Source organism: Bos indicus, chromosome 5 (genome assembly GCF_029378745.1).
Source record: "Bos indicus isolate NIAB-ARS_2022 breed Sahiwal x Tharparkar chromosome 5, NIAB-ARS_B.indTharparkar_mat_pri_1.0, whole genome shotgun sequence".
NCBI classification, from domain to species: Eukaryota; Metazoa; Chordata; class Mammalia; order Artiodactyla; family Bovidae; genus Bos; species Bos indicus.
In genome coordinates, this window is record NC_091764.1 from 84600546 (window position 1) to 84613074 (window position 12529).

Here is a 12529-nt window from a genome sequence, read left to right on the forward strand (position 1 = left end):
CAAGCGAGAGCCTTCGTTCACCCCTGTTGTCAGTCAACTACAATAAACCTAGTTCTGGTTAAACATGGTGGTTCTCAGGTGACATGTTTAATCTCCTGGAGTAAGAACTCCAGTAAAACTGCTCCTCCAAACTGTTTAAGCCAATTTTCTCATTGCTCCCTGTTTGCAACAGTGTCTTATAAGGTCGTTTAATGATTAAACTTTATATATCACTTCATTCCTAGCTCAGGTCATGGGATAATGCCAGGTCTAAAGAACTGAGTGAGTTACCTTGTAAATTAAGAGTGGGGCCATGTTCAGCATTAGTCTGTAGTCTCATTCAAGGTTGGATGAGTCCTGTCCTTGCTTTTCCCATTGGTTGCCTTACCCCCCATGATAGTCATCTAGGTTGGGGAGAGAGCCAGGGAAGGGAAAGAAGACTGGCAGATTGTGATTAGTGTCTGGGAAGGGAAATTCAAAGGCGGAAAAGTAAGGGGAAGAAGATTATACCTCTGTATATAATTATAATTTTTTAAACAGAAACAAGTGATTTGAAAGCCAGGAATCTGATAGAGGTTGAAGACTGTTTCTATCTCATCTTGGCTGGAAAGCCTTAGACCACTGTGAATATGAGACCCAGTGTCCTCATCTGTAAAATGGAAGTAACCTGCTAGCCGTCTACTGACATTCTCCTCTGCTGCCCCTTCTTCCACCTCTACTCTTCTGCATTCTGGTGGTTCTCAAAATTCCCTCTGAGGCTAAGTCTCTTCTCTCTCAACACGCTCTCCTGGATGATTTACCCAAAGCATGACCCCTGTTGCCATTTGAAATCTTTGTCTCTTGCCCAGGTCTCTTTCTGACCTCCAGATCTATACTCGGGACATCTCCACTTGAACACCACCAACTTAAATGTTCCAAACTGAGCTGCTCCTTATCTACCTCCCGGCCACCTACCATGAAAGGTTGGCACTACCCTTTCACATCCCCACCCAGTTATTCAAGCCAAAGCTTGGCTAATTCCCCTTTCCCTTAACTAATACACCCAAATAATGGCCAACTCCCACCTTGGATTAGCTGCCTTCTGTCTACCAGCCCCTAAAATCACCTCTACCAGGCAGCCATATCCCCTCCATCAGTCCCCTTCAGTGGGTCCCACTGCCCTAAGAATGACGCCTGACACAAAGCCACTCAAGACTGAGCCCAGACCTAGGACTCTGGCTGCTCCCCTTGCTAGCACACCACCCTTCAGCCATTCTGAATTTTGTGCAGTTTGTCTTATGATGCCAAATTCTTTTGTCATTTCTCTGAGCTTTAGCAGATTATGCCACCATACCAAGGCACCTTATCCCCATGCCCATGTTTCTGACTGAAAGCTCCTACTACTCTTTCGTTGCTCAGTGTATGTCACTTCCTCTGGAAAGTTCTTTGCGCTCCACCCAGCTTCACGGTTTGTGCTCCTCCAGCTTATTCAAAGAACTGTGCTTTCCCATCACAGCACCCAAACCCTGTAAACTGAGTGTCTTTTCATTTCCCTGAATCTGTGTGTTTATTCATATAGAAGGGGACTACACCAGAATCATTCAAGGTGCTTCATCAGCCTGCATCTCAAAACCCCATTCAAACTTCAGAACACAATGAACCCATGGGACCAATGATATGCTGTATCTCTCATGAGTGTAAGGGTAGAAGACAGGTTGAAAACTGCTGTCTTAGACTGGCAATTCGACAGGGAAAGAATCATTATTTCCCTGGCCCAGTGTAAGGCACAGAGCAGAAGACACTCAGGAAGTACTTTTGTGATTGACTGGGGTTGTGAGGATTAGATCAAATTATGTATATGGAGTTCCCAGGACATAACAGGCATTGGCTAAATCTGGATTGTCTTGCCCTCCACTTGCTAATATAGAGCTTAGGAGTCATCACTTAATGCTTCGTGTCTGCCATCCTTGTCAACCTTTATCCCCCATGAGAATGAAAGTGAAAGATACTTACAGTGGGTTCCTAGAGCCCTGCAACTTCACTACAGCTATTTAAAAAAAAAAACTAAAAAACACTGCATAAATCCTAGGCATGTTTTTGGCTGACTCTGTTATTGGTAAGCAAACTGTCTCACATTTATTGTTTCTCTAGTGGTCTTAGAAACCACTAGAGAAATTAGTGGGCTTCCCTGATAGCTCAGTTGGTAAAGAATCCACTTGCAATGCAGGAGACCCTGGTTCAATTCCTGGGACAGGTAGATAGAGAAGGGATAGGCTACCCACTCCAGTATTCTTGGGCTTCCCTTGTGGCTCAGCTGATAAAGACTCTGCCTGCAATGCAGGAGACCTGGGTTCAATCCCTGGTTTGGGAACATCACCTGGAGAAGGGAAAGACTACCCACTCCAGTATTCTGGCCTGGAGAATTCCATGGATTTGATAGTCCATGGGGTCACAAAGAGTCTGACACAACTCAGCGACTTTCACTTTCACTTAGCGGTCTGAAGGTTTTTTCTTCTTTCTGTTTTTTAATGGAGAAACATGTCTCCCAAAATCCTTTTGGGGGGAATCCATCTTCAGCAGGGTTTCCCTGGTGGCTCACACAGTAAAGAATCTGCCTGCAATACAAGAGACCCTAGCTCAATCCCTGGATTGGGGTGATTAGAGAAGGGAATGGCAACACACTCCAGTATTCTTGCCTGAAGAACTCCATGGACAGAGGAAACTGGCAGGCTAACAGTCCATGGGGCCACAAAGAGTTGGACACGACTGAGTGACTAACACATCTTCAGAAAAGGAACTTTGTTCAGATTGTCTTTGAAGACATGGGAGGAGTCAAGTTGGAGGTGAATAAGAGCCATAGCTCTTCCCTGAGTCTGGGCAGAGCTCTGCTAGCAGGTGGATGGCTGTGAGGCATTACTGGCTGCGATAGCCCTGTCCGAAAGAAAACAAGATGCAGCTGGCTTTGGAGTCAGGTCTGCATTTGAGCTTGGCTATGTGGCCTTGGTCAATAATAGTACATCGTCTCTGGATCTGTTCTTGGCTTCCTTCTTGGTAAAGTAGGATTCCATTTGTCCTGTGGTTGACCAATGGGGTTTATTTGCAGAAATACCATTTAAGATGTAAATGTAAAGTTCTTTATAAGTATAGAGGCTTGGGAGACCCAGGTTCAATCCTTGGGTCTGCAAGATCCCCTTGGAGAAGGGAATATTTAAGGTATAATTATAAATATAAGGTATTAAGTTATAGATTGGAAGTTAATATACATTTATTGTGTATCACATGGTTGAGTGATAGAGCACAAAGATGAAGGAAAAATAAATGGAATTTATATTTACTGATCCTGCCAACTTCAGTTCCAAGTGTTTCATAGTCATTATCTCTTCTAATAGCACCAAGATTCTGTCTTTAAGAGGCTCACATTATGAAAGGTGACACAGATACATATTAAAATCCATATAAAGCAACTATGAGGGCTTCCCTGGTAGTTCAGCGGTAAAGAACCCACCTGCCAATGCAGGAGACAAGGGTTTGATCCCTGGATCGGGGAAATCCCCTGGAGAAGGAAATGGCAACCCATTCCAGTGGAAAATCTGTGGACAGAGGGGCCTGGCGGACTACAGTCCATGGAATCACAAAGAGTTGGGCACAACTTAGTGACTAAACAACAACAAAAGCAACTGTGATGAAGCAAATTGCCAAATGGGAACACAGATGATGGAGCCCAGGAAAAGTGACGGAGACATAAAGAAATAATACTGATACCTGGGCCTTGAAGAATGAACAGACCATAAGGATGTAAAGGGCATGTCGGGTGGAGGAGACTACAGTGATAAAAGGATGGAGCTAGGAAGATGTCCATCTGTAAGGGGAGAGGTGGAAGCTGCAGGGTGCAGTGGAGAAGGTGTTGGCAGTGCGTGGAAATCAGGGTGAAAAGTGGAACTGGGACTGGTCTTCTTTATATGTCAAGTCAAGAAACAAGGATTTTAGTCTATAGGTAATGGTGTCAAACTTCCAGGATAATTTTTTTAAGAAGGAAAGTGACATAGTTAGGTTTGTCCCTTTTATTAATAGAAAGGTAACTGCCTGGAAGCCAGACAGGAGACAAAGAGGCAAGTTGGGAAGAAATTGCAGTAGTTCAGCAAGTGATCATGAAAGCCTAGAACAGTGGTTTTCAAATTGTGGGTCACAACCCACAAGTGTATCTTAAAATGATTTTCATGACTCACACCTGCATTTAGAAAAAATAGACTTAAATGGGAAAGAAAATATTAAAGAGTCTTTTGTAAAAAGGATCGATGCTTCATAAAGCCTCTATTTGATTTACTTGTTTGTTATGCATAAACTTTGTGGGCAATTTGAATTTTTAATAAATTCACCTCCACGATAGATTTGTCTTCAAAATGAACAAAGTGAATTTACTTAAAATTTAATGTGTTTAAGTATCTTTGTTTTAACAGAGCCACTATTGTTTTAGGTACAAAGCATGACAGAATTGAAGCCATTGAGTATAATGTAGGGTTTATTAACTGGAAAATAAAAGGAAAAAATGAGGGAAAAAATGAATGATTAATTATTTTATTTCAATCTTGAGTAAGTTTCCTCTTGATTGCATTTTGCAACTTTTTTTTTCTTAGAAGTGACTTCAGGGACTTCCCTGGTGGTCCAGTGGCCAAGAGTCTGCACTCCCAGTGCAGGGGGCCCAGGTTCTATCTCTGGTAAGGAAATGAGATTCCACCTGTTGGAACTATGAGTTTCCATGAAAGTGAAAGTCACTCAGTCGTGTCAGATGCTTTGCGACCCATAGACTATACAGTCCATTGAATTCTCTAGGCATGAATACTGGAGTGGGTAGCCTTTCCCTTCTCCAGGTGATCTTCCCAACCCAGGGATCTTCCCAACCCAGGGATCAAACCCAGGTCTCCCTCATTGCAGGTGGATTCTTTACCAGCTGAGCCACAAGGGAAGCCCAAATACTGGAGTGGGTAGCCTATCCCTTCTCCAGCAGATTTTCCCAACCCAGGAATCAAACCAGGGTCTCCTGCATTGCAGGCAGATTCTTTACCAACTGAGCTATCAGGGAAGCCCTTAAGAGTTTGCATGTCACAGCTAAAGATCCACATGTTTCGAGGAAGTTGGAAGACCTTGGGTGCTACAACTAAGGCTCATGCAGCCAAATAAATAAATAAATTTTATTTTAAAAAAGTGACTTTATTAAAAACTTGAACTGCAGAATGCATATCTTGTGTCATGGTGCAAAATGTATTTATCACTACGGGTCATGGTCAAAGAAACTTACAATGACTTGGAAGATTGAGGCAGAGGCTGTGGAGTGAGAAAGAAGGATCATGGTATCAGGGTGATTTCTGAGGTAAAATTCAGACTAATTAGATAATTGGATGTGGAGGTAAAGGAGAAGGAAATGGGGATAACTGACGGCTTCCTGATTTGGCTGCCAGGGTTTAGGAGGTATAGTTCCGTTCACTTTAACCAGTATCTCTTGATAAGAAGTACAGAACTGGAGACAAATGAAGAAGGCAGGGGTGGGGCTCTCATGGCACTCTACCGAGGCAAAAGAGACTCAGAACAGGAGATGTTCATATGTTAATAAGATATGTTAAATGTAGGCACAGGAAGTGTGGCCCGGGTCCTCCCAGAAGCTTTCTAGAAGAGACATCTTTGAGCTGAGTTTTGAAAGAGAACTAGTCAGTCGGAGTCGGTAGGTAGGAAGGAAACACTATAACAAAGACCAGAGAGAAGAAACAACAGGATGTTTGTGTGAGTGGGTGTGTAAGCCAGCGTTGTAAGCAAGTTAGTGTCACTAGAACATTGAAAAGCTAGAGATGAAGTTGGCAGGGGAAAGGAGACAGGTGGTGATAAATTGTGTCTATCACAGTTTTTCTTAGCTAAGCTAAGAAGCTTAACTCTTATATGAATTGAAGATACCCCGAAGGGGGATTTAAGAAGCATAGTTAAGAAGGTCACAATAAGATGACTGTGTTTTAGGAAGCTTGCTCTGGCTGCAGTGTGGAAAAGGGCTTTAAGGGGAGCTAGATGGAAGATACTAGATCAGTCCAGGTGAGACATGATACCTGCTTTAGGATGGTGGGAAAGGGATGAAGAAAATTAGAGTCAAAAATTGGCAAGGCATGGTCACTATTTGGAGAGAGAAAATTCTGTCCATCAGTGTCTGATCAGGAAAACAAAACCCAGGCCAGCAAGTTTCATAGAAGAAATTTAACTGGGAATTATTGTACAGAGGGGCTTTCCTGGTGGCTCAGACAGTAAAGAATCCACCTGCAATGCAAGAGACTGGAGTTTGATCCCTAGGTCAGGAAGATCCCCTGGAAAACAAAATGGGAACCCACTCTAGTATTCTTGCCTGGAGAATCCCATGGACAGAGCAGCCTGGTGGGTTACAGTCCATAGGGTCACAGAGAATCAGATATGACTGAGTGACTAATGCTTTCACTTTCACTCTATTGTAAAGAGTGTTAGAAACGTGAAAGGACAAACAGGAAACAGTTGGAAACCCCGAGATTAGGGAGAGCAGGGATACTGCCCCTAAGACTGGAGGGACAAAAGGGACGGGTGCTGTCACCAGAGTCGAGGAGCCGTGGTTGCCCGAGGGGGATGAGCGGTGAGGGGAAAGCTGGGCCATGAAAGAGATGCAGTCACCTGAAGCAAAGAGAGGGAAGAAGGGCCTTCCCTTGGCCCTTTTACTCTGTTGGCTGAGCCTGACCAGGAGCTAGTTGGCAAGGGAGCCTGAGAAATGTGACTTGCTGTGTTTGGCATTTTGCAGGAAGAGCAAAGGAGAAGGTGGTGAGGAAACAGATATGGGCATAAACAGTCAAATTAAAGGCAAAAGGATAAAGCAGAAGTAGATTAATTCCTTCCTACTATCTGGCTTGAACTGAGGTTGGATGGTGGTGTTGAAATTTGAGATTAGGAAGCTGGTGGGGATGAAAAGGGTGAGGAAGGAGAGACACAGTTAAGGGCAAAATTAAGCTGAATTTTAAATACTCATTCATAGTAATATTGCTATATATACAGGATTCGTAAGGAGAGTTTATTTTAGAAGAATAGTTCTAATAAATGTTCAGAACAGTTTTATATTCGGAACAAGTGTCTTTTAACATAGGGGGAAAGCTTTCAATGCTTTGAAATGCACAGTTTTTTTTCCCTAGTACTTTAACCTTTCCCTGGATCTCATTTGTAATGTTAGTGTTTGCTATCTATTAAGAAAAGGCTGGGGGAGGGGGGCGGGCCGGGGAGGGTAGGGGGGGGTGGGGAGGGTAGAGGGAGGATGGGGAGGGTAGAGGGGGTGGGGAAGAATTTATTTAATCCTTACCATGTGCCATCCACTGGTTTACATAGAGTTTGCAAGCAGAAGATGACATGTATTATCTCATTTAAGCCTTACAATAGTTTTTTTGTGGTTGGGGTGATTATCCTTCCTTTTCTACAGTTGAGAAAACTGGTATCTGGGGAGGGTGCCCTTCTCACCTAAGCCTTGCAGGCAATATATGTCAGCTGGGACTGGGACTTTGGGAATGTCTGACTCAAAGCCCATGCTCTTCGCCTGTATACTACAAAACCTCACACAAACTTCAAACTGCTTGAGTCCAAATAAATAAAACTGTGAAAATATAATTGTGTCCACATACCCAGTTGCTTATGGATAAGTAAGTATTTCAGTGGGTTTTCTCACATCTTGCTTGTTCTAGATTTTAAGTTATTATGCTTTTGCTTACCAATCTGTAAAATGGAAGTGTATTAGTCAGTCTTGGTGGTGAGCGACAGGAACGTAAGTCCACAGAGGTTAAACAAAAATGAAGCTCACTGGGGCTCCCTTGAAATAAAAACACCAAGGTTTGGTTTATCTCTGCCATGGCTGTACATGGCTCAAACATTGCTATAAGGCTTCTTTTTCATTCTCCATTTCTTGGCTTCATCTCTTTATGGATTCATTTTCTTGAAGACTCTCTCCTGGTGGCAAGAAAGATGGTCTTCCACCATCTCAGGTTCACATACCCTGGCCAGCTGGTGGTCTCAGAAGGAGACAAGGTTCCCCTGAAACCATGCTAATCTCCAAGGCCTGGCTAGGACCTATAGCGTCCTAGATTAACTGCTATATCTGTATCTCTGATGCTCAGGCCTGTAGTGGGGCAGAAGCCTATGCAGCTGGTTGTTGTTCAGTAACTCAGTCATGTCCGACTCTGCGACCCCGTGGACTGCAGCACACCAGGCTTCCCCGTCCTTCACTATCTCCCAGAGTTTGCTCACATTCATGTCCATTGAGTCGCTGATGCTATCTAACCATCTCATCCTCTACCGTCCCCTTCTTCCTGCTCTCAATCTTCCCCAGCATCAGGGTCTTTTCCAGTTGGAGAGAGAACCAACTGCTCAGAGCAGGGCCTATAGGGCACCACAAAAGTCACAGATTTTCACAACAGGGAACATATAGACCTCTCAGTGTGCCTGCTTATCCAAACAGAATCCTGGAAATATTCCAAGACCATTGGATAATTGTGCATTCTTTTTCTTCATTTGGAGTAAGAAGACATTTCCTCATGCTTCTTTTTTATTTTTAGTAACACTTTTACTTGGAATTGTAATCTTCTATAAGGGCAGTGTTAAAGCATCAGTGAAAGTATTAGTTCCAGTCATGTCTGACTCTTTGTGACCCCACAGACTGTAGCTCACCAAGCTCCTCTGTCCGTAGAATGCTCAAGGCAAGAATACTGGAGTGGGTTCCCATTCCCTTCTCCAGAAGATCTTCCTGACCTAGGGATTGAACCTAGGCCTCCTGCGTTGCAGGCAGATTCTTTACTCTCTGAGCCACTAGGGACAAAGCATCAGGGTTCTATCTAATTCTGGAAACATCCAGAACATCTCTAGCAACACCACTTTTCTACTTCCCCTTCCCTTGTCCTCCAAACTCCCCTTACCTCTTCCTCCAAAGAATGTGAATCGTGATTCTATAGGAAACCACTGGGTTTCTTGATATGCATAGTCACTAGTGTGGTCTAGGGTCTAAGACATTATTTTGGCACTTAGTGATGCTTTTTTTGAGGGTGGGGTATCCAGAGGAAAAAACTAAAGACTCTCATTTTATTATCAAAAAGATGTTAGAAGATTTCAAAAGAAGTAATAAATAGCATTTGATACAGCCCCATGCTATTTTGCCATCTTTAATCTTAGACTAGCTTTTTAAAAAAATATTTATTTAATTTATTTAATTGTTTATTTGGTTGCATTGAGTCTTAGTTGCACCATGTGGGATCTTAGTTCCCCAACCAGGGATCGAACCCACAACCCCTGCACTCCAAGGCAGATTCCATTTACCACTGGACCACAAGGGAAGTCCCCTAGCTTGGTTTATTTTAGAAACTAGCCTAAAATGACCAGCTTTATTCTTTAAAACACTGAGGTTGTGGCAATGCAGATACCTCACCAAAAGAAGACAGGGACCCAAGAGTCAATCATTTGTCTTTTCTCCTGTTGGCATGGAGCCTAGCTTTAAAGTCTAAATACTACTACTGGATATTCACATCTGTCAGTACATGTTAAGCAGGCCCTACGCAATTATTCATAAAGCTTGCCGTAACATGCTAATATAGCTAGCTAGATCTCTATGTGATTTAGCTATTCTACTTCTAGAAGTATCCACAACAGGTACTGTATGCTGGCCTCCTCATTCATGGTTTTCTCCATAATTAATGATAGTTGGGAGTATTTAGTCCTCTAATGAAATATTTGAATATTTATCTAGTAATCCAGAGATACCACAGGAGTTCAGCTAGAGTTCCACTTTCCTGGTGTTTTCTCATCATGGAGATTTTCTCAGCTTATCTGGCCAGCTATTTTGGAATCAAATGGTAGAACCAGTTCTCGCTTAAGTGATTGTTGTTGCAAACTTTGTGTTCCTGTTTATTTAATTCTATGTTGTTACTGTCTGGGTGGTTAGGAGGTCTAGATGTAACTTGTCTCTTTTATTTTTATAGCCCACTAAGTTACATATTAAGGCCATTTAACCTCCTTATGGATAAATAAAATCAGTTCTCTTTCCTTACCATTTTTTATGCCCTATTTTCTAACTCTTTAATCAGTCTCTGTGCAATGCTTTGTTCCCTTTCTGGTTTCTCCACTTTCTTTTAAAAAATATGAAGCCTCAGACTGGATGTGAGTTTCTAACATGGGTTTAACCATCCCTACATATATTGGGAAAAATTACTTCATGGTTTTGCATGTCCTATTTTGGTTAGTATACTGTAGGATCAGGTCAGTTTTTTTTAAATAATACTTTCACACTGCTGACACATCCACCATGACATAACCTGCACACCTAGGTGGTCCTGTAAGACTTCCTCCTAAACTATTTTAGGTTAAAGCATCATGAAAGTTGTTATAGTGGCTGTAACCACCCTTCAAGAAAAATATGCTCCAAAATAGAGCAGCACCATCATCATAGTCTTTATTTTAAGGCCATTTTTACTTCCAATAATTCAAAATCCTTTGCAATAAGTTGTCTAGCATCAATTAACTATATGGTTTCAAAATAAAATTTTATACTTATATTCCATGTATAATTTTAGACCCCAAGCGAATTTTTCCAAGAAGGGCTCCCCTTCTCCAGTACTCTCAAATACTTTCTTTTTTCATTAGTTCTTGAGGGCCCTCCTTTTTGGGGTGCTTTGATTTCTCACAGACTTTGCTTAAGACTTCTCATGACAAAATCAGTAGCTGTTCATAAAATTAGCATATCTCAAAAATTTTCTATTCAGAAATATTTTTCACATGATCCAATTACTTATTTTCCTCCCTCCTACTTCTAATAATCATGCCTAATATCACTTTTAAATAGCACTTATCAAAAGGAAAATATAGTACATTTAAGGGTTCTGACTAATGCTTTCTTATTTCAGACAGTGTTGCAATATCTAGCCTTTTCTTTGGAGTTCATTAGATTACAAATAGACAATATCCATCTAAACAATGTGAAACCATTCCTTATAGCTAGACTCAGGAGTTGTTTTGGTCATTATATTGATTGACAGTATTGTGCCATCATCCATTTAATTTTTATAGTCTAGAGATGACTATAACCATTTCATTTCTATATTGGTCAGGGTTCATTTGCAGAGAATAAAATCTACTCAAGCTAGTTTAAGGAGGAACCATTTATTATCAGTATTAAATGGCTTAAGAATCTTTTAAATGGCTGAAGAAACAGACTCAAGATTGAGCTTTAAGGATAATTTGCATGAATTTCCTGGAGATCCAGTGGCTAAGACTCTGAGCTCCCAATGCAGGGGGCCTGGGTTTGATCCCTGGTCAAGGAACTAGGGAGAAGGCAATGGCACCCCACTCCAGTACTTTTGCCTGGGAAATCCCGTGGATGGAGGAGCCTGGTGGGTTGCAGTCCATGGGGTCGCTGGGAGTCGGACACGACTGAGCGACTTCACTTTCACTTTTCACTTTCACGCATTGGAGAAGGAAATGGCAACGCACTCCAGTGTTCTTGCCTGGAGAATCCCAGGGACAGGGGAGCCTGGTGAGCTGTCGTCTCTGGGCTCACACAGAGTTGGACACGACTGAAGCAACTTAGCAGCAGCAGCAGCAGCAAGGAACTAGATTCTGCATGTCACAACTAAACCCAGTGCAGCCAAATAAATAATTTTTTTTAAAGAAAAAAACAATTTACAAAGCTATTGCCCTTCTCCAGTCAGGAAGATATAACTACATGACCACTACCATGATCAGGGAGCTATTGGGAGCTACTGCCTTCAGAACCCTTTTATACTCATTGCAGTCCGAATCAGGAAAACAAACACTCCACCTCCTGCCTTTGAAGCTAGTGACTCAACAGTGGAGGTGCTGTACTAACGCAGTCACATGAAACCCAGCAACTCCAGAGCTGTGCTTGCAAGCAGAGGCAGCAGCAGGATGCTTTGCTCTTACACAAGTGCACCTCTCCGGCTGATCCTAAAATTCTAGGACCCAGGTGCAAGGCATCTGGGAGACTTGCCTGCCTCTGCAGACAAGGCAGGTGCATAGAAAGATGATGGAAAAATGCTGAGCACCCATCTACAAAAGCCATCACCACCACAATCAAATGGCGTCTTAAATTCATTGGAATGGAAAAGAGTTATACCTCCAAGCCTTGTGTGAGAAGTGGAAATATCGTTTTTTAAAAAATAAAATGACAATCACTTTCAAGGATGATTTATAAATCAGGTTTGTTATTGAGAATGGGAGAAGCCCTTCCTTGTAACTCTAAAATACACCTCCCAAAAGATTTGGATATAAGATTAATAATTCATTAGCCTACCACTCTCTGTATTGATGGTCAATGGGTCAGTTCTGTTCTTGTGGAACAAGATACATGCATCTGCTCTGTGCATCAGAGAAGGCAATGGCACCCCACTCCAGTACTCTTGCCTGGAAAATCCCATGGACAGAGGAGCCTGGAAGGCTGCAGTCCATGGGATCGCTAAGAGTTGGACATGACCGAGCGACTTCACTTTCACTTTTTCACTTTCATGTATTGGAGAAGGAAATGGCAACCCAC